This window comes from Oryctolagus cuniculus, chromosome 8, assembly GCF_051225735.1.
Source record: "Oryctolagus cuniculus isolate XC-2025 breed Fujian yellow rabbit chromosome 8, ASM5122573v1, whole genome shotgun sequence".
Classification (NCBI taxonomy): domain Eukaryota; kingdom Metazoa; phylum Chordata; class Mammalia; order Lagomorpha; family Leporidae; genus Oryctolagus; species Oryctolagus cuniculus.
Window position 1 is genome coordinate 116,523,048 of NC_142874.1, and position 27,621 is coordinate 116,550,668.

The window sequence follows — 27,621 nt, forward strand, 5'->3', positions numbered from 1 at the left end:
CAGCTCTCTGCTATGGCATGGGACAGTAGTGGAAGATGGCCCAAGTGCTCGGGCCCCCACACCTGTGTGGGAGACACGGAGGAAGCTCCTGGCTCCTGGCTTTGGACTTGCCCAGCTCCAGCCATTGTAGCCATTTTGGGAGTAAACCAGCAGATGGAAGATCTCTCTCTCTTTCTCTCTCTGTCTATTCCTCTCTGTGTCTATAACTCGGCATCTTAAATAAATAAATCTTTTTATTTAAAAAAAAAGAAAGAAAATGGTGAAAATGTGGGACAGAGTCCTTGGTTTGTGGAATAATATTAAACAGTCTAATTGCATCCAATGAGGTATAGAAAATGAGTCACAAATATTTGAGACTTGATGGCTCAAAATGATTTAAAATATCAAAGATAAATAATATCAAGAACTGTAGTAACCCCAAAAATAATAAACACAGATCATACCACAGCAAGGGAAACCATAGTAACAATGTAGAGTGAGAGATGGCACAAAAAAATCTTAAAAACAGATTTAAAAAATTACATACAAGGATGCAATTGAAATCAAACCAAATATATCTTTCTTTTCATATTGTGATGAAACAAAAACAAACTATTGAGCCTGTAACTAAAATGTTTGTTCAAAACAGATAGACAATGCTTGCTTCTGAATTCTAGAAAGTGGCGTTGAGCAAGCCAGCAGAAGTTACAAAGTAATCTGGCTCTTCCCAGTCAGTATGATTGGAGTTTTGAATTGATTGTAACAATGTAAAGAGGAATGAATAATGAAGGGCACAGGAAGTGTAAACTGTACGCTGAGTGGGTTTCATCCTGATTAATAAAACACTGGACTCTCTGAACACCATACTTTGCCTTTTTAGATCCCAGCTAAATAACATTTTGTAGCCACTTAGTTTTATATAACATCCTGGTATGCCCGCCTCATGATAAAGTCAACCCATCAAGCAAGTTCCCCCCACCCTGGGGAACTTACTGTTAGACCTGCAGCCAGCTTCAGCACATGACTCAGCAGCCCAACCACGTTTACAGCCTCTTAAGAAACCCCAGACCATCCTAACATAGGATGATGATAGTTCTTGAGCTTACTAACCTGCTATCCTCTCATTTATCAATAAATAAAACTATCTGTTTTCTTTACCCCCAAACATGGTCCTCATTATTTTGATTCAGCACCAGGGACAGTGACCAAACTTTCAGTCGCACGATAATTATATCTGACTTCTCATAAGCAACAATGAAGTTCAAGAGAAAGAATGATGTGACATTTTTAAAGAACTGAAAAAGAGACACATTAGTCTGCAGTTCTCTACAGGATTCTCAACAGATTCTAAATAGAATTACAGACATTTCTACATTCCATAAAAATGAAAAATAAAACTACTTGCAGACCCATCCCCTGACAAAACATAATTTTTCTGCAGCAAAATATACTAAATATACTAAAAGAAATTTTTAAACCTTCCAAGAAATTATATCACATGAATTCTACATAAATTAATTTAAAACACAAGAAAAGATAAAATATTTGAACAAATATAAGAGCTTTATAAAGCGTATTACCCATCTTGCATATTTAAAGCCAATTAAAAGGGGAGATTTTATGGCAGAGTAGGTTAAGCCACTTCTTGAGATGCCTACATTCCATAATGGACTGCCTGGGATCAAGACTTGCCTCTGCCTCCAACCCAGCTTCCAGCTACTATCCCTAGGAGGCAGCAGCTGATGACACAAGTACTTGGGTCATCACCACCCATGTATGAGACTTGCATGGATTTCTTAGCTCTTGGATTTAGTCTGACACAGTACCAGTTTATACAGGAATGTGGGGAGAAAACCAGCAAATGCAATCCCTCTGTCTTGCTCTCTCTCTCTCCTTCTCCCTCACCCTCCAGCTTTCTGTTTCACTGTGGCTTTTAAATTAATAAATAAAATTTTTCAAAAAAATCAAAGTACTATGGGTTGATACCATATGGGTGAAAGTAAAAGAGCAACAGAAATGGGGAAGAAGGATGTATGTCAAATTATATTGTTTTACATTTCTTAATTGCCCATGAAATTCAATATCTTTGAAGATAGATGTCAATATATTAAATATGCATATTAAAATCTGCACAGTGACTGCTAAAGCCATTTCTCAAACAGTATCACTAAAAGGCAGTATCTATAGCTAAAAAATAATATAGCTAAATGGAACTTCGAAAAATATCCCAATCATCTAAAAAAACAGAATAAAATAATATAAAAAATATGAAGATAGATGACATAATTTTCTATGCTTATCAATTCCTACATTAAAAGTAGAAGGACTAAATATTTTGGTAAAAAGAAAGAGATATTCAAATTCAATTTTAAAAATAAAGACTTATGTAAAATAATTATTTAAAATAATTTTTAAAAATTAAGACATATTTAGGCCAGCACCGCGGCTCACTAGGCTAATCCTCTCTGCCTATGGCGCCGGCACCCCAGGTTCTAGTCCCAGTTGAGGCGCCGGATTCTGTCCTGGTTGCTCCTCTTCCAATTCAGCTCTCTGCTGTGGCCCGGGAGTGCAGTGGAGGATGGCCCAAGTCCTTGGGCCCTGCACCCACATGAGAGACCAGGAGAGGCACCTGGCTCCTTGCTTCAGATCAGCGTGGTGCTCTGGCCACATACACCAGCCGTAGCGGCCATTGTGGGGTGAACCAATGGAAAAGGAAGACTTTTCTCTCTGTCTCTCTCTCTCACTTGCCACTCTGCCTGTCAAAAATAAAAAATAAATAAAAGACTTGTGTTAAGTGTTTAGAATAGCACTTAGCAGACACTCAAAAAAAATTAAGACATATTTAAAATAAGCACACTATAAAATCCCTAATAGGTTGAAAGTAAAAGGATCCAAAAGATAGACCATAACAATGATAAGCATTAGAAAGGTGTCCATATTAATTTCAGGCAAAGTAGACATCAAAACAGAGTATTCCCAAAGAAAAAGAAATTTCAAAAGTATAAAAATATTTATTTATTAAGAACACATAAGAATCTTAAATTTCTATTCATCTGATAGCATATTTTAAAAATATATGAAGCAAAAAATTCACAAAACTAAAGTGATCAACAAATTCACTGATCAGTCTCTTTAAAAAAAAAAAAGACTTATTTATTTGAAAGGCAGAGTGACACAGAGAGGAAGAGACAGAGGGAGAAAGAAATAGTCCATCTTCTGGTTCATTCCCAAAATGGCTGCAGCATCCAGGACCAGGCCAGGCCGAGGCTAGGAACTCCATCCAGCTCTCCCCCATATAGAAGGCAGGGGCCCAAGTGCTTAGGCCATCTTCTGCTCCTTTCTCAGTTGCATCAGCAGGAAGCTGGATTGGAAGCAGAGCAGTCAGGACAAGAACTGGTATATGAAATACCAGTGCCACAGGTGGTGCTTAACTCACTACACCACAATGCTGGACCCAGCTTGTCATACTCTTGAACGCCTCAACCTTGAAAACTGTGAAACAAAATAAATACCTCTATAAAACACCCAGTCTCATGTATTTTGTTACAGCAACCAAACATAGACCAAGACAGTGACTATAGTTAATAAAATATGCTTGAAAATTGCTGAGTGGATTTTAAATGTTCATACCACAAAATGATTTGATTGTAAGGCAATGATTTGTTAATTATTTGATATAATCATCCTATAATCTATCATATATCAAAACATCTCATTGTCCATGATAAATGTATACAATTTTGTCAATTTAAAAAAATGAATTTTTTTAAAAATAAAATACTACAACCATTTTGTTTGAAAAACAGCTAAAAATTTTTAAATATTACTAGAAAATTCAGCCATTTCCCTCTTAGGTATTTGCCTAACAGAAATAACAGAACATGTCCATATAAGATCCATATATAAACATTCATAGCAGCCTTACTTTTAATGCCCCCAGTGGAAAAAACCCAAATGTTCACTAACAGATGGATAGATAAACACATATGACAAACCTATAGCATGGAATATTACTCAGCAGCAAAAATCAATAAACTATTGGTACATGTACATTGTCGCTGAATCTAAATATAATTAGACTGAAAGACAAAATAAGTATAAACTCCATAATACTAAAAATACAAACTGACATACCATGGTCAAAACCAGATCAATGATTGCATAGGGATGAGGAAAGTAGGGAAAGGATAAAGGAAGGGATGATCAAGGCAACTGACAACTTCTGGGAACAGTGGATTTAGTCAATATCTGGATTGTGAGGAAGATGATGGCATTATATATGTGTGTGTATGTAGACATATATATGTATATCAAATATATAAATATATGTCAAGACATCAAATTGTGTACTTTAAATATGTGAAGTTTATGGTAGGCTAGTGTTATGGACAGCAATTGTATTCCCAAAATTCACATGCTGAAGTATCTTGAATGTGACTTTATTGAGATATAGGATCTTTAAAGAGATAATTAAGGTAAAACAAGGCCATGTTGGTGAGCTCTAATCCAACATAATCTGTGTCCTTATAAGATGAGATGATGAAGATGCAGATTACATAAAGACCATGTAAGGACATAGCAAAGAGCTAGCCATTTGTAAAGCTAGGAGAGCAGCCTCAGAAGAAAACAACTTTATTAAGATACCTTGATCTGGACTTCTAACCTCCAGAACTGTGAGATAATAAATTTCTGCTGTTTAAGCCACTAAGTGTGTGATATTTTGTTATGGTAGCCCTACTAAAGTAATATAACCATCCTTCACTGGAATTATTAAAATAAAAATAAATGCAATGCCACATTAAACATAGTAAGTATAATTACAAATATTAATATAATAAGTTTAATAACAGGCCAACTTAATAGAATAAAGGAAAAATTATATAATTATCTTAAAATGTACAAAGACAGCATTTAACAAAATCCAATTCCTATTCATAATTAAAAATTATCTACTAATAAGAAAAAAAATTTTCAATAAGAAAGAGGATCTATGAAAAATCTATAACTAACATCATAACTAAACACTTTGCCCCATTCCCATATCTGTATGTCCACTCTCCCCATTTCTATTCTACATTGCATTTAAAATAGAAGCCAGTGTAATAAGGTATGAAAAGTAATTAAAAGACATAAACATGGAAAGGAAGAAGTAAAGCTGTTTTGGTCACAGACAACATAATTGTATTGAAATCTTGTGAAATTTACCCCTTCTCCTTACACCAAAACAACACAAAACTTAAGAGAATGATTGAATTTAATAAAGGGCAGGATACAAGATACAAAAACCAGCCATATTTCTATACATTAGCAATAAACAATTGAAAAATAAAAATTAGAAAGCAGTTATCATGTGCAATAGCATTTTTTATTTGACAGGTAGAGTTACAGACAGTGAGAGAGACAGAGAGAAAGGCAATAGCATTTTTAAAATTAAGAAAATCTTTTTTCTAAATTTCTACTTATTGATTATTTGAAAGGCAAAGACACAGAGATCTTCCATCAGCTAGCGCCAAATGCCTGCAGTATCTAGAACTGGGCCAGGCCAAAGCCAGGAGCCCAGAACCCACTCTGGGCTAGACGACAAGAATTTTTTTTTATTTAGAGAGAGTGACATTCTTGGAAAATATGTAGATTGAAATCTGTATTGAAATGGAGTTATATGAAGCTGCCCATTCCACTGAGGTTTGGAAATCTTTCACCACATAAGTAATTTCCATGTCTTTTATTTAAAAATACCATCTAAACTAAAAAAAAAAAAAAAAAAAAAAAAAAAAAACCTGAGAGTGCTCATACCTAGAGTCTGTAAACACAAAAAGCATTAAGAGAAAAAGAAACACATTCTGTAACACCATTGCAATTAGTTACCTTATTAAAACACAGTAAATGTTTAGTTGTGGTTCTTAAAATGTTCACACTTTGATGATAGATCCATATGCAAAGAATCACATAATAATGGAGTAAAGATACAACATAGGTATATAAAGTTGCCCTAGGATTAAAGAATATGAAATTGCCCAAAAATATCAGGAGAAGTTCACAAAAGAAAAAAGGTATTTGAACTAAAACTTAAAGAAAATGTAATCTGACAAATGGAGGAACAGGAAGAGAAGGAGATGTTGCAGAAGAGAGAAATAGCAGAACATATCTTCAGATGCCATCTGGATATAGGTTCCCCAGAAACATCAAAGAAATCACAGATGTAAGTCAGAGCTGGAAATATTCTCCAACTGCTTTTGCATTTGACAGATGATAGATCCAAAGTCCAAACCCACACTGACTTTCAAAATCATAAACTTGTTAATGAAAAACTCAAGAACAGAATTAAAGTCCACTAATTCAAAGTTTACGATTGTTCTATTACAATGAGCTTCCCCTATGAAGCAACAAGGACATTTTTAAAAAGAAGCTATTCCTATTATTCTCACATTCATCAGGTTCAAACAGACTACTTTTTTTTTAACTTTCATTTAATGAATATAAATTTCCAAAGTACAGCTTATGGATTACAATGGCTTCCCCCCCATAACGTCCCTCCCACCTGCAACCCTCCCCTTTCCCACTCCCTCTCCCCTTCCATTCACATCAAGATTCATTTTCGATTTTCTTTATATACAGAAGATCAGTTTAGCATACATTAAGTAAAGATTTCAACAGTTTGCTCCCACACAGAAACATAAAGTGAAAAATACTGTTTGAGTACTAGTGATAGCATTAAATCTCAATGTACAGCACACTAAGGACAGAGATCCTACATGAGGAGTAAGTGCACAGTGACTCCTGTTGTTGACTTAACAAATTGACACTCTTGTTTATGGCAGCAGTAATCACCCAAGGCTCTTGTCATGAGCTGCCAAGGCTATGGAAGCCCCCTGAGTTCACCAACTCTGATCATATTTAGACAAGGCCATGGTCAAAGTGGAAGTTCTCTCCTCCCTTCAGAGAAAGGTACCTTCTTCTTTGATGACCCGTTCTTTCCACTGGGATCTCACTCGCGGAGATCTTTCATTTAGGTTTTTTTTTTCTTTCCCCCCAGAGTGTCTTGGCTTTCCATGCCTGAAATACTTTCATGGGCATTTCAGCCTGATCCAAATGCCTTAAGGGCTGACTCTGAGGCCAGAGTGCTGTTTAGGACATCTGCCATTCTATGGGTCTGCTGTGTATCTCACTTCCCATGTTGGATCGTTCTCTCCCTTTTTGATTCTATCAGCTAGTATTTGCAGACACTAGTCTTGTTTATGTGATCCCTTTGGTTCTTAGTCCTCTAATTATGATCAATTGTGAACAGAAATTGATCACTAGGACTAGTGAGATGGCATTGGTACATGCCACCTTGATGGGATTGAATTGGAATCCCCTGGTAGGTTTCTAACTCTACCGTTTGAGGTAAGTCAGCTTGAGCATGTCCCAAATTGCACATCTCTTCCCTCTCTTAGTCCCACTCTTATATTTAACAGTGATCACTTTTCAGTTAAGTTTCAGCACTTAAGAAGAATTGTGTATTGATTACAGTATTCAACCAAAAGTATTAAGTAGAACAAACAAAAAGAAAATACTAAGAGGGATAACATACCAAGTTGCTCATCAACAGTCAGGGTGAGGGCTGATCAAGTCACCATTTCTCCTAGTGTTCATTTCACTTTAACAGGTTTCCTTTTTGGTGCTCAGTTAGGTGTCACCTATCAGGGAGAACAAGTGGTATTTGTCCCTTTGGGATTGGCTTATTTCACTCAGCATAATGTTTTCCAAATTCCTAACAAGGATCACTTTTCAGTTAAAATTTAAACACCTAAGAATAATTGTGTGTTAATTACAGAGTTCACCGGCGCCGCGGCTCACTAGGCTAATCCTCCGCCTAGCGGCGCCGGCACACCGGGTTCTAGTCCCCGTCGGGGCGCCGGATTCTGTCCCGGTTGCCCCTCTTCCAGGCCAGCCCTCTGCTGTGGCCAGGGAGTGCAGTGAAGGATGGCCCAGGTGCTTGGGCCCTGCATCCCATGGGAGACCAGGAAAAGCACCTGGCTCCTGGCTCCTGCCATCGGAACAGCGCGGTGCGCCGGCCGCAGCGCGCCGGCCACGGCGGCCATTGGAGGGTGAACCAACGGCAAAGGAAGACCTTTCTCTCTGTCTCTCTCTCTCACTGTCCACTCTGCCTGTCAAAAAAAAATAAATAAAAATAAAAAAAATAAAAAAAAAATTACAGAGTTCAACCAATGGTACTAGAACAAAAAAAATACTATATTGGATAAAGTATTACATTGTACATCAACCATCAGGACAAGAGCTGATCAAGTCACTGTTTATCATAGTGTCCATTTCACTTCTACTTCCAAACAATATAAAAAGATACGTTAGAATTTCTCTCTAACCCTGAAAACTTCTAAAGTCTCCAGATTTAGGGTAAGTTTTATTGATATATATGGCTCTTTTAGTCAAATTTTTAAAAATTCATAACCCATGAATGCTATAATAGAATAATGCTAGGCTTACCAGAATGCTATCAATAAATGAAAGTTTAATACATTATTAAATCTAAAAATTACATCTTGAACATATATTATGTAGCACACTGTATTAGGAAAAAATGATGCACAAGAGAGCTTATAAGACATTGAAATTCAGTATCTTGTGACTTATCACGCCATTTATTAGTCTTTCTTAATTATTTAAATCATATAATACAACATCAAATATACCTGGGTTTATGTCTTGCCTCCAGATTATCCAACTTTTTAAAGTTATGATTTCTCCTCTTCTATAGAACAAGCTAATAATATTATTCAGTTCATAAGTTGTAGGTAGTACAAAATGAAGTGAATTCAAAGCATTCAGTATATTGCTTGATACATAGTCAACAGTCATTCCAATCATCATTTTTAACATGTTCACTTTGATGTGGTTTCAATTAAGGTCTTAGTTTGAGTTCTCTAGAAAGCAGAGCCAAAATCAAGGATCAAACACTGATGCTTTCCTTGGGGTGTACAAATCATCAGGGAAAGTGAAGGATAAGGTAAATAAGACAAAGAAGGATGGACAGTCATGAAAAATGGCAGGTTGCCCTGCACAGCACTGCTTCTCAGTGAGCTGTAGAGACGCAGATCACTCCACAGAAGTTTTGCTTGGCCATACAGGACTTCTTCAGAACTATGTGGTTCTGTGGTTGGAATAGTCCATGAGAAAGAGGAAGGAAGGGTGAGTGAAATTTGCTATCTCCCAGATTCCATCTCTCATTGAGCAAAGATTGCTTCATGGGAATTAATACTAATATACTTAACAGCTGCATCATCTAGCTCTTCTGGTGACCCCTAGAGATGCAAGAAACAATACCTAGTATTATGATATTTCATTTGAGTCTGAAAAAGGAATGAGAGGATTCAGAAACTTTCACCTGTAGCCTGTCAACCTGACCACACTGTAGCGACCATACAATGACAACATAGGCCAGTGTCCAACCATTGACACCATAGACTGGAAAATCAACAGGGTAAGGAAATCCAAGGCAGGACGTAAGATCTGGGTCAATAGCTTTGCAATAGAGAGACTAATAAAATAAAATGCATTTTATAAAAAAATGTAAGTTTATTTTATAAAAATACTAATAAAAATGTATTAGTCAGGTTTTGTTGCAATAATGCTGCATAACAAAAAACCACCAAATCTCAATAGTTTAAAGCAAAAAAAAAATACTTATTTCTCCCTCATAACTCTGCATGTAAGCATTGGATTGGCTGGAATCAATTAGATTTGTCCGGGCTTTTATTCAGGTTTGTTTCTTGTATCTCTGATCTGGGCCCCCAAAAAAAGAGGCATTGGCTAACTATGGCATATTCTTCTCATGGCAGATGGCAGGACCATAAGAGAGGCCAATGGAAACTTGCCATGTGTCTTAAAGCCTTGGCTCAGAGCTGGCACACTGTCAATTCTGTGAAAAACAGTCACAGCAACTCATAAAACTCAAGTTTATAACCCACATCTTGTGAAATTCCCAGCAGCACCCCTACTCTACCAGGATAATACATATTTTAACATCTAAAATAGAATAGGCATTTCTTTGAACTAATTTGGTTTTTGTAATCACACTTGGAAACCTTTGAGGTATCTATTCTTCTGAGTCATTTTTCTTGGGTTGTAATTTTATTATCCAACATGACTTGAATTTTACTTCATTAACGACATCATTTGCTCCTATTAACACACCCAGAGACAAAGGACATCTAGAAAGCAAAATGCAGAACTCCAAGTACTATGCATTCATGAACTGGAATTAAAAGTTCCTAAGCAGTAGGGTTCTGGATACCAAGAATAGCCTAGCTGTTCCCTAGCCTTCTTCCAAGCCCCATGTGTTTGCTTAGTTAACACACTAAACTTTTTTTTTTTACTACTGCCAACATTTGCAAAGTCAAAATAGCTGTGGAGGAACAAGCTGTTCTGCCTCATGTCTCATCAACATTCTTTGCTCAGTGTATCAAAACACAGAAAGCATACAGAGTGAATGCAACAACTCTTCAAAAAGTTCCCTAGTGGGATTTTCTTCCTGAGAAATCATCCACAGCTGTCTACTTAAAACAACAGAAGAAAGGTGGGTCTTCTACTCAAACACAAATGAAATCCCAGAAAGCAAGTATGGATTTAAACAGTCTTTTGTCACTTGAAAAATAAAAATTATATAGGCTTGTATAAACTAATATCAAGATTACAACTGGGAAGCAAGTTTTTTTCCAGAGGATCAATTTTAAATTATTAAGGTAGTTACACCTTAAGTTCATAGAGAAAAAAATTCACCGAATTAACTCTAACACAAATCTCCTTAGCACCCAGGAAGAATTTTTATTTCAAATAGTAACTATATTGTAAGTAGTCCTATGCCAAGGATATAAGATAGGTCCACTTAAACAAAATTAAAATGAAAGGTTGATAGGATGATCAAAGCCATTTCTCTTCAGATCAGATCAGCTGATCAACATTGCCTTTTAAGACAGAAAAGATCAAATCAATAGGAAAGTAACCTGTTTGTCCATATTTGAACATACAAGCATATAAAATTGAATGTTCAAGTTATAGTCTTTCTCTTATTCATGATCTTGTAATTAAATTAATATCTATCCCAATGAAACAATTTCTCTGTGTATGATTGCATGGTTAAAAGATGATATTTCATTTAACATAACAATTCACTTTAAGAATTAGGCTAATATTGGAAGTAATACTTAATAATTACTACTATGGTAACTTACATATTAGTGGCTTTAACAATAGCCAAGAAAACATTTGCTAAAGAGAGATTGTTTTTAGCAGAATTCTGGCAAGAAGTTGCTGCATTTCCAATAAAAAAGCCAAGATGATCTAATCCACCATCCTTTTATATCACTGCTTCTGTGTCCCTGCAACTTAAAGTGAAGGCTTTCCTAAGTATTCTTTTCTAATGATTGCAATAGACAACATGGGAAGATAGCCACATATCCTCTTTTCCAGTTAAACATTAAAACCAAAAATCAAAAAAGCTGTAAGAGAAGTATATTTTGAAATAAGATACTACTTCTGAATTTTGAGCAATTGTGGATTGAGAAACTGATAATATTCTGAGGGTATAGGTCATCCCTGAAACAAAAAGACCAACTTGCAATACATTATAAGGATTGTTACTTGGTACAGAATTTACAAAAGAAAATGGTATATTTCACAGCCTGGAGCAGAACCATGTGGAGAAACAAAGAGACTGAACAAGATAGACCTAAACTTGTCCATCTTATTATTTTAAAATATTTCATTTATATTTTAGTAATAAAGTATTATGTCAACATTAAAAACTTCAGACAGAGTAAAACAGAATGTATGTTTTTATTTCACGTTTGCTGTTTTCCTCACTGTTTGATTGTATTATTAGAGTAAAAGGGTAAGCTGTTTCTGATATTTTTTAAATGATTTATTTATTTGAAAGTCAGAGTTAGAGTGAGAGGGAAAGACACAGAGAGAGATCTTCCATGTGCTGGTTTACTCCCCAAATGATTGCAATGGCTGGAGCTGGGCCAGTCCAAAGCCAGGAGCCAGGAGATTCACCTAAGTGTCCCATATGGATGGCAGGGGTTCAAGCACTCAGGCCATCATCTGCTGCTTTCCCAGGTGCATTAGCAGGGAGCTGAATGGGAAGTGGAGCAGCTGGGATTTGAACTGGTGCCCATATGGGACGCTGGCATGGCAGGTGACTGCTTTACCCACAATGCCATACACGAACCCCAAGGGTAAGCTCTTATAATGTAGACACCAACCATAATTTCAATAATAGGGATGGGCATTTGGGACAGCAGTCAACACTTGGGCTGCCTGAGTCCAAATTGGAGTCCCAACTCCACTCACAATTCCAGGGTCCTCCCAATTGTACACCAATTGTACATGTGATGACTCAAATATCTGAATTTTTTCTACCCTTGTGTGAGACCTAGATTAACTGTCTAACTCCCAGGCATTTGAAGAGTGAACTAGCATATGGCAGCTGTTTCTCAAATACATAAAATTTTAAAAATAAATAATTTTTAAAAAAATAAGTTCATGTCTCTTCTCAAACAAGTCTTAGGTGAACAGTTCAATGTAGTGTGGTAGTTCTGTCTCATTTCATCACCTGAGATTCCAGACTTCCTTTCACTTTATTTTGCCATCCTCTCAGGAATCATCGGCCACCTGCATGGTGACAGGTGGATCACTAGAGATTCTAGCTGCAGGAAAAGAGAAAGTCTGAAAGAGGCACACCTGCTGGCTTCAGGACTGGGATCAGTGTTTAGATACCTTACCCCTCCCCACATTCTGTTAGTGAAAACTTAATCACACCCAAATGCGAGGGGATTCAGCAAATGTGATCTAGCTTTGTTCGTTTGATTCTTTGAAAGTTGAAAGGCACTGCCTTGATGAGTCCCTTTTGTCTAGCTACTTACTCTTTCAGCCTTATCAAGGGCACACAGAAAGAGCAAAGAACAGCTTTCACTGGACAACTGGCAGGCCAAAAATGAATTTTCGAAGGATGTCATGAAAGAAGATGATTTCATATTAGTACATGTTAGAGTCTGACAAGAAAAAATATTTCTGTTCCCAGTCTGTTCTGGCCCTAAATTATAGGAACAAATTAAATAACAATTCATAATTTCAGAGATAATCCAGTGTAAACCTTCTACACGTGAAAAAATGGAAGCCCAGAAGAGTAAAGCTGCCTGTTCAAGTATCCAGGAAGAGAAGAAAGATGGAATCCATGTCCCCCATTCTCTGCCGAGTGTGCTGCACAACCTGGCATGAATGAGCTAAATTTCACACCTAACTCACTTGAGTTCTCTGAATGAAGAAACTTCCAGCTTTAAGATAAATTACTTTTCAACTCTCAAATTAGGTGCTTTGTCTTTCTAGCCAATTCAAAGTCCCAGATAATTTCTAATACTCCATTTTAAATCTTACAGAGAGAAATGTATATATGTGGAAGAAAAAATTGAATTCTTAAATATGTTCCCACAAGAGAATCAAAACAAACTTGATGTACAGTTATCTATACTTCCTTTCCCCATTTGAAAGCAGGACACCCTGTGTTCATTACCTTAAGAAAAGAATTAATGGCAGAAAGCAAAGCAGAAAAAATAAATCTTTCTGTCTTTTTATTTCAAGGATCCAGGATGGGTTTCTCAACAGTGGCACTATTACTAATATTTGAGCCAACAATTTTTTGTTAGAAGGCACTGTCCTGAGAATTATAAAATATGCAGCAGAATCCTTGACTTCCCTGGACTAGATGCAGAGACAACCTCTGAGATTCTCTATTTGTGATATTTGCGATCATCAAAAATATCTCTGGACATTGCTGTTTGGCCCCTGCAGAGCAAAAATCATCAGCAGAGAGCCACTGATATAGGGGAACAAAAAAGAATTAAGACATATGCCAAAAACCCTAAACAGCACTCTGGCCTCAGAATCAGCCCTTAATGCATTAGATCCAGCAAAAAAGCCCATGAGAGTTTCTCAGGTATGGAAAGCCAAGACACTCTGGCAAAAAATGACCTAAATGAAAGATCTCTGTGAGATCCCAGTGGAAAGAATGGGCCGTCAAAGAAGGAGGTACCTTTCTCTGAAGGGAGGAGAGAACTTCCACTTTGACTATGGCCTTATCTAAATAAGGTCGGAGTCTGTGAACCCAAGAGGCTTCCACAGCCTTGGCAGCTCATGACAAGAGCCTCAGGTGATTACTGACATCATAAATAAGAGTGTCAATTGTTAAATCAACGACAGGATTCACTGTGCACTTAACTCCCCATGTAAGACCTCTGTCCTTAATGTGTTGTACTATGCGAATTAACAGTAAAACTAGTATTCAAACAGTACTTTATACTTCATGTGTCTGTGTTGGTGTAATCTGTTGAAATCTTTACTTAAAATATACTAAGTTGATATTCGGTATATAAAGTTAATTAAAAATGAATCTTAATGAAGAATGGGATGGGAGAGGGAGTATGAGATGGAATGGTTTGTGGGTGGGAGAGTGGTTATGGGGGGGAAAACTGCTATAATCCAAAAGTTGTACTTTAGAAATTAATATTTATTAAATAAAAGTTAATAAAATAAATTGAAAAAAAAGTACCAGCCAGTACCAGCCAAAGAGAGGCAAGAGAAAGGACAGTGCAGGGAGCACTATTGCTTGGTAGTGCCCATCAATTCCATCACTGCCACAGTAATGAGTTGAGGGGGCAGAAGCCCAGCCCCGGCAGAATTAATGTTTCATTGAATGGGAGCCCTTCAGTCTTCTTGTAACTTTTCTTCTCCCTAACTTCATCTCTGATCATGTCCTTGCATTTTTCTATTTAAAGATATTTTAAAAGCTAAACTTTTAGGTTGGTAGAGACCATGTCATTTGCTAAAGCCTGGAAATGATTCTGACAATATTTAAGACAAATGATCCTTAGAAGCAGAGTTACATAAAATTTCTCAATCATACTCACCATTTATTTTGTGTTAATCCATCAGTCTGGTGGATTGTTGAAAAATGTGGCAAATTGAATCAGTTTTTAATACATCCAAACATAACACCTTAGATCAGTTATCACAGTCTAGTTGTTTGATTACCCAGGTGTACCCTTCGTACACCGAAGTATTTACTAAGTGGTAACTTAAGCTCCTACTCATAAGGAAAAATATTACCACATTATTTATTCATTTATCCATCTATCTAGCAAGCTAACCTGACAACAATACTTATTAACTACCTATTATAGGCCAGATATTGTACTAAACAATTGGTGATACCAAGAAGAAAAGAAATTATCCTTGTTCTCAAGAAATTCATATGGAATATGTTGCTTTTACTGTATACCAATATCAGGGGAAAAAATGGGCACACAGACCTAATCTCATAAATGTCTGATTTCTAAATAAGTAAACATACAAGTATTACCATAATAATTCAATGTGCACTCATAATATATACAAAACAATGCCAGTATTTTGATATAGTATACATAGAGAAATATCAGAAAAAAATGCACACAAAGTTTAAAGTTAAAAGGAATGAAATATAAATGATCCTGAGTAAAAGGAAGTCAGCAGCATTGGAGCAAGTGTCCAAGAAGGCAAGTCACTGCCTTTTTGGCAGGGTACCTCCAATGCAGGGTCCACTGTGGTCCCATTTCCGGCTTACTCCAGACTGCCCTGTCCCATCACTACAACTGCAGCATACGACTCCGACACGTTAAGAAGTGAGAAGATAATGTTAGGTAGTCCTTCGTACATTATTTGGAATACAAACGTTATGGCTAGGGGAAAAGTCTTGCTTTGGAAAAATCCAAGATCCCCTTAGTTTTATTTTTATATAGACATTTAAAAGAGACTTTGGGAGAATGGATGAGGCTTAAGTAGAAAAAACACGTTCCCCATAAGTTCTCTTTTGCAGTCATTAATAGCATAACAATGAAAAGCTCAATTCTACCACATTATTGGCAACCATCCTTTCATCACTAAAAGGAATGATCTTATCATTGACAGATGCTAAGACTCAGTGGTTTGAATCACACCATGTGTTACAAATTAAAATGGCTAAAATCACAATAATGTTAATCTGGAAAAGAACAGGAGAAAAATAATAATTAGGAGCTACATGATGAATATTTAAGTGTAACTCACAGAAATGAGTCCAAAAAAAAAAAGCAGTGTATAAAATTAGATTATCCAAGAGCATTCAGGAGCGATCTAGGTCCACTCTGCATAAAGCTTTAAATGGAAAAATAGCTGTAATATGTTTTAATTTCTATTAAAGAAATAGAAGTTCATGCATAGGAAAATGATATTTAAAACTTGTATATATAGGAGGTATTTGGAATAGGGAGAACTTTTAACTTCTTAAACACCCACATCTTGAAATTTGAATTGTTGCAAGAAAAGTTTACTTTTCTTCTAATAAGGAAAAATATATATTTTTAACAAACAACCAAAAACTCTATTGAAAGAAATCATATTGTAGTATAACAGAAAGCATACTGAACTAAAAATCAAAAAGACTTGAGTTCAAAAATATCAGTGGGGCCACTCACCAGCAGGGAAATACATAGCAACTAACAGTAGTGCTGGTGCTGGTACTGTTTGCTGTTATAGCAACAAGGTTCCATCAACTCATTGCAAAGGACCCCTTAAACATGCCCAAGTCCCCTCCTCTGGAATTCTGCCTCTTTCACACATTTTTATATATCAGCATTTCCCCCTACTGACAATATGATGCATTACAGTCTTCTCAAAAAAAAGTTTTTTTATCCCACCTTCTCTACCACAGGGAGATTCCTCTGCACTGGAACATCCCTGATTTCCAGTCTTGCATCTACCTCTAACTGCTGCAACACCCAGGGCCAGTCCTCCCACTGTCCATGAGAGCACTGCAGGCACATCCGTGAAAACCAGGCTGCATTTTCTTGTGGAGTGACTTCATGGTCAGGTTCTTGAATTTTATTTCGGGTCCTAAGCACAGCGCCAAGGCTAGAGATATACACATGAATGAAATTTTGTGCTTACCTTAATGTCCATGGTGTCTCAAAGTGTTCTATGGAAACAGAAGTAAAAGATGACATGTTATTCACAGGCTCACTCACTCAGGTTAACACCTGAAGAAAACACAGGTGCTATCCTGACGTTGCCTACTAATTAATACTCCGTTTATACTTATAGACGGAGCAGATGTGGGAGGTGGGAATTGTTTTTTAATTCTTCAGTGAGTAAACATTTATTGGGGTTTACTATCCCCTAGGCATTAGGTTGGCTGCCAAGAATTCAAGGAAGATGAAAATTTCTTCCAAGAAGATGATAGGAGACCAATGAACTGGAGAACAAGGCAGTAAGCGCTCTGAACTCTGACTGGTCAACCACCCTTCCTGGAGGACTTGAGGAACTCCTCCCTGAGGAAGGACATTGGGTCAGAGCACAAAAGTCCTATCTTGCTAAGTAAAAAACAGAATAAAAGGGGAATGCCAGGAGAAGCCAGACATCCAGGGGGGAGAGGGGGCAAAGTTCGGCAATAGGCCCTTACTGTGCCAGGCTTCAACTGGCAGAGGCATACAGGAGTTCAGGGCTCCCTGAGGCTACCAACTCCCTGAGGCTACAGGGCACTGAACTCTGGGGGGATTCTCAGATCATCTGTAGTGAAGAAAAACTCTGGGGACAAACTTTAATCGGTTGATAATAAAGATTGTAGAGAGCACTGAAGATGTCCCCAAGTGGAAAGGAATACCAGCCAAAGGCAGGAGCAAAACCAGACTTCTAATGCATGCTCAGCCAAGTGCTAGCTGCTGAGAGCACTGGATTTCTTATGCTCACAAACTTTATTGAGGGTAACAATCACTATGGTTTCTTATCACTTCTTCAGAGATCCTAGTTCTTTGGATTTTTCTTTCTTAATACCCTACTGATTCAGAAATAGATGATCAACAGGCCACACTTGAAGCAGCATTGCAGTAGATCTGTATACAGGACTCTGATGAAATAGGTGAAAATTCCAGAGCTCTGAGTTATGAAGTCCCAAATGCTCCAAGTGAGTTCCAGAAAACTAGGAGCTTCCCCTGGCTGTTGACATCCCTGCTCACCACAGCCACATGAAAGCTAAAAAGGTGTTGCACATTTATCCAATGCGTAAAGAAAGTGATGCAGACTCAATGAGTGTTTTTGAAGATATCATGGAATAGTAATAATGAAAATACAACTCAGCACATGTTGTTAAAGCAATGTTGCTCTTCCATCCTACACCTGCAAGTTCTTTGTGGACTCTCTACTCCCACTGCAGCCACAAAGAGCACGAGGCTCCGGTGACAGGAACCGTGCCTCCACTTAGGTCCATGAGATTTGACCACACATCCATTTCCTCAAGCTTAAGCCCTCGGAAAGATGGAAAATAAGTCAGAAATGTGGTAGAGAGAATGATTGAAAACAAAGAAGGGTCAAACCATTGATCCTGGAGCCAGCACTGTGGCTCACTTGGTTAATTCAGTGCCTGCGGCACCAGCATCCAATATGGGCACTGGGTTCTAGTCCTGGTTGCTCCTCTTCCAGCCCAGCTCTCTGCTGTGGCCCAGGAGGGCAGTGGAGGATGGACCTAGTGCTTGGGCTCCTGCACCCGCATGGGAGACCAGGAGGAAGTACCTGGCTCCTGGCTTCAGATCGTTATAGCTCCGGCTGGAGCAGCCATTTGGGGGGTGAACCAATGGAAGGAAGACCTTTCTCTCTGTCTCTCTCTCTCACTGTCTATAACTCTACTTCTCAAACAAAAAAAAAAAAAGAAAGATCCCTCTCTGTCTATCTCATCCTCCTCCTCTGTAGCTCTGCCTTTCAAATAAATAAATACATCTTTAAAAAAATTGATCATTCTTTTGAAGTGAAGCTTGAATTTCAAAAAATATGTTTGTTTCAATTTTCCTAAGGGAAATAGAACCACAAATTGTATTCTATTGTGCTTAAGACACAGGAAAAGCCGAAAAGCTATTCAGAGTATGGGAACTTAATCACTAAGTTTTCCAATTACTACATAAATCTTTTAAAAAACTAATATAACTTTCTAAAGAGATGTCTGATTCATATTTTGTAAGTTCAATTTACATATAGACAATAAGTTGATCTTTTATGAACTATCAAATCTAGTTCCAGTCATGGACTAAAGAAGAAACAATTCTGTGGGAGAACAGTGCCATCTGCAGGAAGACTGTGTAACTACAGGGAAAGGCCACAACAGTTTCTCAAAAATAACACAATTCCACTGTACAACTTCCACATTCAGTAAATTGCCAGGCATACATTAACTCTCAACTAGTTATTGTTCTTGTTTATGTTATGATAATGATGGTAGTATATGTATTTGAATTGAATTTCTTGAAATTAAAAACCAAAGCAAGAAAGCTCAAGAAAGAAAAGAGCCAAGGTTCAATTTTTTCAGGTCATTCTTATTTTTTTCTAGAGACTCTTCCAGAAAGATGAAAAAGGGATAAGATAAGACAGATAAAAACATCTTGTTTTTATTTATTTATTTGAGAGGTAGAGTTACAGCCAGAGAGAAGAAGAAACAGAGAAAGGTCTTCCATCTGCTTGTTCACTTCCCCAAATGGCCACAAAGGCTAGGGATAGGCAGATCTGAAGCCAGGAGCAGAGAGCTTCTCCCATGTGGTTACAGGGACCCAAGGACTTGGGCCAACTTGTACTGTTTTCTCAGGCCATAGCAGAGAATCGAATCAGAAAAGGAGCAGCTGAAACTAAAACCAGCACCCATATGGGATGCCTGCACCACAGGCAGAGGCTTAGCCGACTGACTAAGCAACAGCACCAGCCACCAGAATACATCTTGTTTTAAAAGGCCTTACAGAAAGGATCTCATAACTTTCCACACCCATATGATAGTTATACAGACTTCAACAGGGCCAGGCACAGGCAAACTTGGGTAAACAACTAATATAAATTTAGTGTGTTGGAGCCAGGACTGTGGCATAACCAGTAGAGCCACTGCCTGCAGTGCCGGCACCCATATAGGCACCAGTTTGAGTCCCAGCTGCCCCACTTCCAATCTAGCTCTCTGCTATAGCCTAGGAAAGCAGAAGATGGCCCAAGTGCTTGGGTCTCTGCACCCACGTGGGAGACCCAGAAGAAGTGCCTGACTCCTATCTTTGGATCAGTGCAGCTCCAACTGTTGCAGCCATCTGGGTAGTGAACCAGCAGATGGAAGACGGATCTCTCTCTCTCTCTCTCTCTCTCTGCGTAATTCTGCATTTCAAATAAAATACATAAATCTTTTTAAATTTAAAAAAAAAACTACTAAAATTTTCCTCTCCCTTCTTTAGAATAACCACCACTCCTTACTTTAGAATACACATTCCTTAACTGTTCAGTAAACATTTGTTGTGCACCTGCTATGTTCCAGTTACAGTCCCAGCTTGCAATCAACATTTCCAGTCCTTAAACAGTTTACACCTGGCTGATGCTGCAAGACTCCAGCTGCTCCAGCTTCCTCATGGTCCCCCTCCTCCTTTATCAGCTCCTCATTTCTTCTTCCTTAAACACACTTTATGCAAGGAACTTTTCTCAATCCTACTCACTTCCAACAAAACTAAACTGTGCTTCATTCTCAGGTTTTCAACCTTGGTGGTGACTAGCTAATCTGATAAACTACCCCATCACAAGTGCCAACTGAGCACATCACCAAGACAATTCCAACACATTTTAATGGGGGTCCTTCTGAAGATAACAATAATCATTTAGTTAGTCTTTGTGTTGGCCTAAAGATGTTTTGCATTAAATAAGGCCTTTCGGCACAGGCCAACATCACCCACAAGGTACCTGCTCCTCCATAGAGCAGAGTCAAACTAGATTTTATGGAACACCATGAAAATAGAAAAAGTGTCTCCAAAGAAATTATGGTTACTTATTTAATATGTATTAATTATTTTCAAACTATGTCAATTGTGGGGTTTTTATCTAATTTTCGAAGTACAGCCATTTGGAGATCAAATATTATCATCCAATGTCTATACATCACTATTGCTGTAAAAACAGTTTAGGTTAAAAAAGAAAAACCCTGACTCCTAGAGCAATAAAGAAACTTATGACATTTAAGCTTTATTGATTCCTGCTTTGTAGTGTGTTTCAAAATATCTCTTTTGTGGCTAAAAGGATTGGCTGTGCAATTAGTAAAAATAGATTTATTTGATTCTAATCTTTAAAGATTTTGATGTAACATTACTTGTTCATTCTTTTATTCATGAAAAAATTACTGTAAAACAGTTTGAAATTCCTTATAAAAACTAAACATGTATCTAAGATATATGGCCACTACCCAGTAATTGTATTTTGGGGCATTTGTTCCAGAGAAATAGAAATCATTTTCAGAAAAACCTGTACACTAGTGCTTATAGTAGTTACAGCTGTAATAGTCCCAAATTAGGAACACCCCAGATGTCCTTCAACAGGTGAATGATAACACCAAGTAGCACAGCTATGCTATGGGACACTAGTTTAATAACCAGCATATATAAAGAGATCAAGCAACTCAACAACAAAACATACAATCTGGTTAAGAAATGGGCAAAGGACTTAGACAATTTGCAAAAGAGGAAATCCAAATGGCTAAAAGACACATGAAAAAAATGCTCAAGATTGCTAGCCATCAAAGACATGCAGATCAAAACCACAATGAGGTTTCACTTCACTCCCATTAGAATGGCTTTCAAACAGAAATCAACAAACAATAAATGCTGGTGAGAATGTAGGGAAAAAGGTATCCTAATCTGCTGTTAGTGAGAATGTAAACTGGTAAAGCTACTATGGAAGACAGTGTGGAGATACCTCAGAGGTCTGAATATAGCCCTACCATATGACCCAGCCATCCCACTCCTGAGAATCTATCCAAGGGAAATGAAATCAGCATATGAAAAAACTATCTATATCTCCATGCTTATTGCAGCTCAATTCACAATAACAAAGACGTGGAATCAACCCAAATGCCTGTCAACTGAAAACTGGATGAAGGAATTATGGGATATGTACACCATGGAATACTACACAGCAGTAAAAAAAATGAAGTCCAGTCATTTGCAACAAAATGGATGAAACTGGAAAACATCACACTTAGTGAAATAAGCCAGTCCCAAAGGGACAAACTGTATATCTTCTCCCTGACATGTGATAACTAATAGAGCACCTAAAAGACAACATGTAGAAACGAAATTGGAACTTTAAGAAACAATGATTATAAACAGCCCTTCTCTTGACTGTTGAAGAACAGCTTCTTATTCTATATTTTTGTTTATCTTTTCCTTTATAATAGTTTCCTTAACCTTTTCTCTTTCATATGATTCATTGAACACTATACTTAACATAGAGTTAATCATATATGTATCAAGGTAATTGAAAATAGATCTTAGTAAAAAATAAGAGTTAGAATAAGAAAGAGAAGAGGAAGAAGGTAGAAGAGAGGGTGGGAGGGTGGGCACAGTGGGAAGAATCACTAAGATCATAAAGTTGTAATTATGAAATGTATGAAGTTCACAACTGCAAAGCAGTAATGTCCTACATACATTCATACGGACTCACTTCTAAGTATACAACTTAACAACTAGCCATAAGACCCCAAAATCCCTTAAGCTGTCTGATAAAAATAGCAGCTTAAGAGTTATTAAGATCAAATGGATAGGAATAAGGGGTAAAGTGAGATCAAGAGTTAAAGTGATCATATAAATAGGGCTAAGTGTTTGAAAACAATAATAGAATTAAAAAGGAGCAAAGGCTCCAAAGCAGTCCACACAGCAGACTCACAGAATGACAATCACTTTAAGTAGCACTCTGACATCAGAATCAGCCCTTAAGGAATTCCAGTCTGGCTGAAAAGCCCAGGGGGAGCATTTCTGGCATTGAAAGTCAAGACACTCTAGAAAAAAATATCCTACATAAATGGCCCCTGTGGGTGAGACCCCAGTGGAAAGGAGTGGTCATCAAAGAAGGAGGTCCTTTTCTCTGAGGGGAAGAGAGAACTTCCATTTTGCTTATGGCCTTGTTGAGCCAGAGGATCCAAAAGGCTTTCATAGCCAAGGCAGCTCATGTCAAGAGCCTTGGGTGATCACTGATGTCATACATTAGAGTGTTATTTGTTAAATAAACAACAAGAGTCACTGTGCACTAACTTCCCATGCAGGACAGCTGTCCACAAAGAGTTGTATCATGAGACTTAATAGCAAAACTTGTTCTCAAAAATCGCTTTCTTTTGGTGTATTAAATGGAGGATATTATGATGTCTCCTAAGTTAGAGTTCTGTCTAAGAGCTCAAAAAAGATGTTTCATCTTTGGGTTCTTCTTTAAAGACAATTAAGTTTCTTTTTTTTTTTTTTTTTTTTTTTTTTTTTTTTTTTTTTTTTTGACAGGCAGAGTGGACAGTGAGAGAGAGAGACAGAGAGAAAGGTCTTCCTTTGCCGTTGGTTCACCCTCCAATGGCCGCCGCTGCAGCCGGCGCACCGTGCTGATCCTGGCAGGAGCCAGGAGCCAGGTGCTTTTCCTGGTCTCCCATGGGGTGCAGGGCCCAAGCACCTGGGCCATCCTCCACTGCACTCCCTGGCCATAGCAGAGAGCTGGCCTGGAAGAGGGGCAACCGGGACAGAATCCGGCGCCCCAACCGGGACTAGAACCCGGTGTGCCGGCGCCGCAAGGTGGAGGATTAGCCTATTGAGCCACGGCGCCGGCTAATTAAGTTTCAAAAAGCAAAGAAGGGGAGGGAAGGAAGGGAAAAGAGGAAGGGAAGAAAAAAAAATCACCTTCCAGAAGCAATAACAAAGAACAGCCCTTGTTTAGACTGTTGAGAAAAAGTTCTCTTAGTTTTTTTTATTCCATTCTTTTTTTTCTTTGTTTCTTTTTCTTTCTCAGACCAAACATGAGAGGGAGAAGGAGGGGGTAGTGGGTGGGAGGGCAGGTGCAGTGGGAAGAATTATGATGTTCCTAATGTTCTATCTATGAGATACATACAAATAAAAAAAGAGGGGGGTATAGTGTAAATGACTATCCTGATTATGTAGATATAGTATATCATAAAAAAGGGAGGTAAAGGAAAAATACACAGAATATGCAAAAATTAACCTTTTCATTTGTCATAATTGGTGTGGGTAATATCAATATTGTAATCTGATATTGTTTGCTGTGAGATATATAATTGTGATATTCTAATTCAATCATATCATGACTCCTTAATAACCAGGATTCTCAGTAAAATCCCTATAGTGCTGAATTTAGTTGGAAATGTCATTATAAACTCATGTGGTATTTAACCTTGAAATATAAATATTAATATTTGAATAAATATTCCTAACATCCAGAGTGTAGGCTTGAAGTACTATTTTGCATTAAAGAAAACTTATGTTGTCTTAGCTTCCTAGAAATGATGTAAAAATTATCACAAACTTGATGGCTTAAAAATAACAGAAATTTATTCTCTCACAGTTATGAAGCCCAAAATCTGAAGTCAAGGTATATATAGATTTATGCTTCCTCTAAAGAATTCTTCCTTTTCTCTTCCAAGTTTCATTTGCCTTCAAGCATTCCTGGGTTTCTAGCAGCATGACTCCAATCTCTGTGTCCATCTACACATGGCCTTTATTGTCTTCTCCTCTTTTCTCTCTTTTAAGGATAAGAGAAAGGATACACAGCACTGGACCTGGGTTCACTCAAAGCCAGGATGATTTTGTCTCAAGATCTTTAACTTAATTATGTCTTCAATACCATTTTTCTAAATAAGATTATATTTACATACTTCAGGTGATCCTAACTTTTGGGGGAACAACATTCAATCTACTACCAAAATTCATATCTGTTCAACATATAAAATAGATTCATCCCATGCCAACCTCCCCTCAAAGTCCCAATCCATTATAACATCAGCTCTAAGCCCAAAGTCTCATTTATATATCATCAACTATAAAGTTCCAAATCGTATTATCTAATCAGGTATGGGTGAGACTCTAAGTATGTTCCACCATGGAATAAAATTCCTCTCCATCTGAAGACCTTTGAAATTAGAAAACAAGATATCTGCTTCCAAAATGCAATCATGTGACAGGAACAAGACAGACATCACACTATCAAACAAGTTCTAAATGTAGCAGAGCAAATTACTTTAGGCTTCAAGGTCTTAATATAATCTTTGGTGGCTTGGTACTTTGCTCTCTGTGTCTGTGGTGGGGATCTACTAGCCACCGTCTCACATAGGGCTTGGCTCTTCGAGTCATTCTCCTTTTTCTTGAAAGGTAGCACACATTTGCAGTTGGATAGTTCTATCACCCAGTTTCCCGCCTATGGAATCAAAGTTCACCAACCTTTTCTTGCTTTTTCCTCTCTGACCCACTCAGTTCAAGTTGTTGGTGTTTCTACTAATACAACATTCTCAAAAATATCGTGAGCTTCCTGTGCATGCCACAGACATCTATGCCACTAGACAAAAGTATCCTCCACAGACCTTTCCTGGATACTCTATGGCTATTCCTGACATCTGTTGAGATGGTTGGGTTAAACCCATGAGTCCCGTTCATAATCCTCTAAGCAAAAAGTTACCCAGCCACACTCCTGATTCTCTCTCCAGGACATGCTTTTCAAACAGTGACTTTACTAATTTTAGCACTCGTCTGATCTGAATAGTTTGAGAACCTCCCAATCATCAAAGACATGTTCCTTTGTGCTTAAACAATTCCTTCTTCCATTTATCTATCTCCTTCACATTTGACTATAAGCAACAAGGAGAACTAGGCTGCATCTTTCACACGTTTTTTGGAAACTTCCTCATCTAAACAAAGAAGTTAATCACTTACAAACACTGATTTCACCCAACAATAAACACAAAACTGTCACATTTTGGCCACTTTACAACAAGATTGCCTTTGCTCTGGTTTCTAATTACATTTTCCTTACTTTGTCACAGGACCTGACCAGAATAACCTTTAATGTTCATATTTCTACCAATGACAGTGTACACATTCTCTGAAACAATGTAAGCATTATATACTATGCTCTTCATTTCCTTCTAAGTCTTTGCAAAAATCACCTGAGATATCCATATTTCTACCAACTATCTCTTTGAGGCAATACAGGCATTTTTTTACCACGCACCTCAGAATTCTTCTAGCCTCCACTCATGAACCAATTCCAAAGCTACTTTCACGTTTTTAGGCATTGTGTAGCAGACCCTTTCTTTCTTATTCCAAAATCTATATTAGCTTCCTATGGCTGCCATAATTAACTACCATAAACTTGGTAACTTAAACCTCAGAAATGCATTCTGTTGGAGTTCTAGAGGCCACAATTCCTAACTCTGTGGCAGGTCACGATCATTCTGATGGTTTGGGGTGAGAACTCTTACTCACCTCTTCTGGCATATAGGGCTTTCATAGGTTCCCTGAATCGTGGTAGCATAATTCCAGTTCCTTTATTTGTCTCCTATTCTCTGTGTCAACACATCTCAAATCAGCATCTCCTTTTTCTTATAAGGCTATTATTCATTGTATTTAGGGTCTGGCCCAAATCCATGATCTCAAGATCTTAAACTTGATTATACATATAAAGAATTATTTCCAGATAAATTAATATTCACAAGGACCAGTGGTTAGGGCTTGGACATATTTTTTGAGAGAAGTACAGTCATCCCACTAAGAGAGCTTTTGAAGGAAATAATTGATTCCAAATCTGAGACAGTAAATTCATACAATAACCTGGAAACATCATAACATACCAGGTAGATACTCCAGAGCTATCAGACTACCAAGGTCATGTCAAAAGAACTCAGGAACCAGGTTGAAGAGGCATACACTGACTGAAAATTAGACAATTTGAGCATCCGTGAAGAAAATGATTACCATGAATTAAAAATGAGCAAATATCTTTAAATTCATGTGTCTATAGTGATCATTTTATTTTTTACAATTTATTTATCTGAAAGGTATAGCAACAGAAAGGGATGGGGGAATAAGATGAGGAAGAAGGAAAGAGACAGAGCGAGAGAATGAGCACATTCCATTTTACTCCCTAAATGTCCACAAAAGCTGAGTTTGAGCCAGGCCAAATCCAAGGCCAGGAAATCCATCCTGTTCTCCCACATGAATGGCAGGGGCCATCTTCCATCACCTTTCCAAGCACATAGCAGGAAGCTAGATCAGAACTAGAGCAGCCAGGACTCAAATTGGCACTCTGACATGGGATGCCACTGTTACAAGCAGTAGCTTAATCTTCGCCACCACAGCATTAGCCCCATAATAACATTAAAAGAATAATAATAAATTGGTTACCCCCTGAAGACAGGAAACCAACTTGGTAAATAAGATGAAATAAACAAATATTTATCTTGCTTTTCCAGTATGAACTATACCACTGGGAAGCAAACTGGTGGATGAGGTATTGCCTTACCAAAATTATTCCAGTTAACATATGGAAGCAAAGTGATAGGATTTTATTATCACTATTTTGCAGCCACCATGAATTAATAGATCTAGGCACTGAACATCAATGACTGACAACATCAAGAAAAAACAAAATCAGATCCTCTGTGTCTGCAGAAGAAAAGAATACTTCACCATTGATAGTTTTGCCAAAGGGATAAAATGGCAGTTTGATCAAGCTTCTAGAGCCCACGGCCAATTTTCAGAA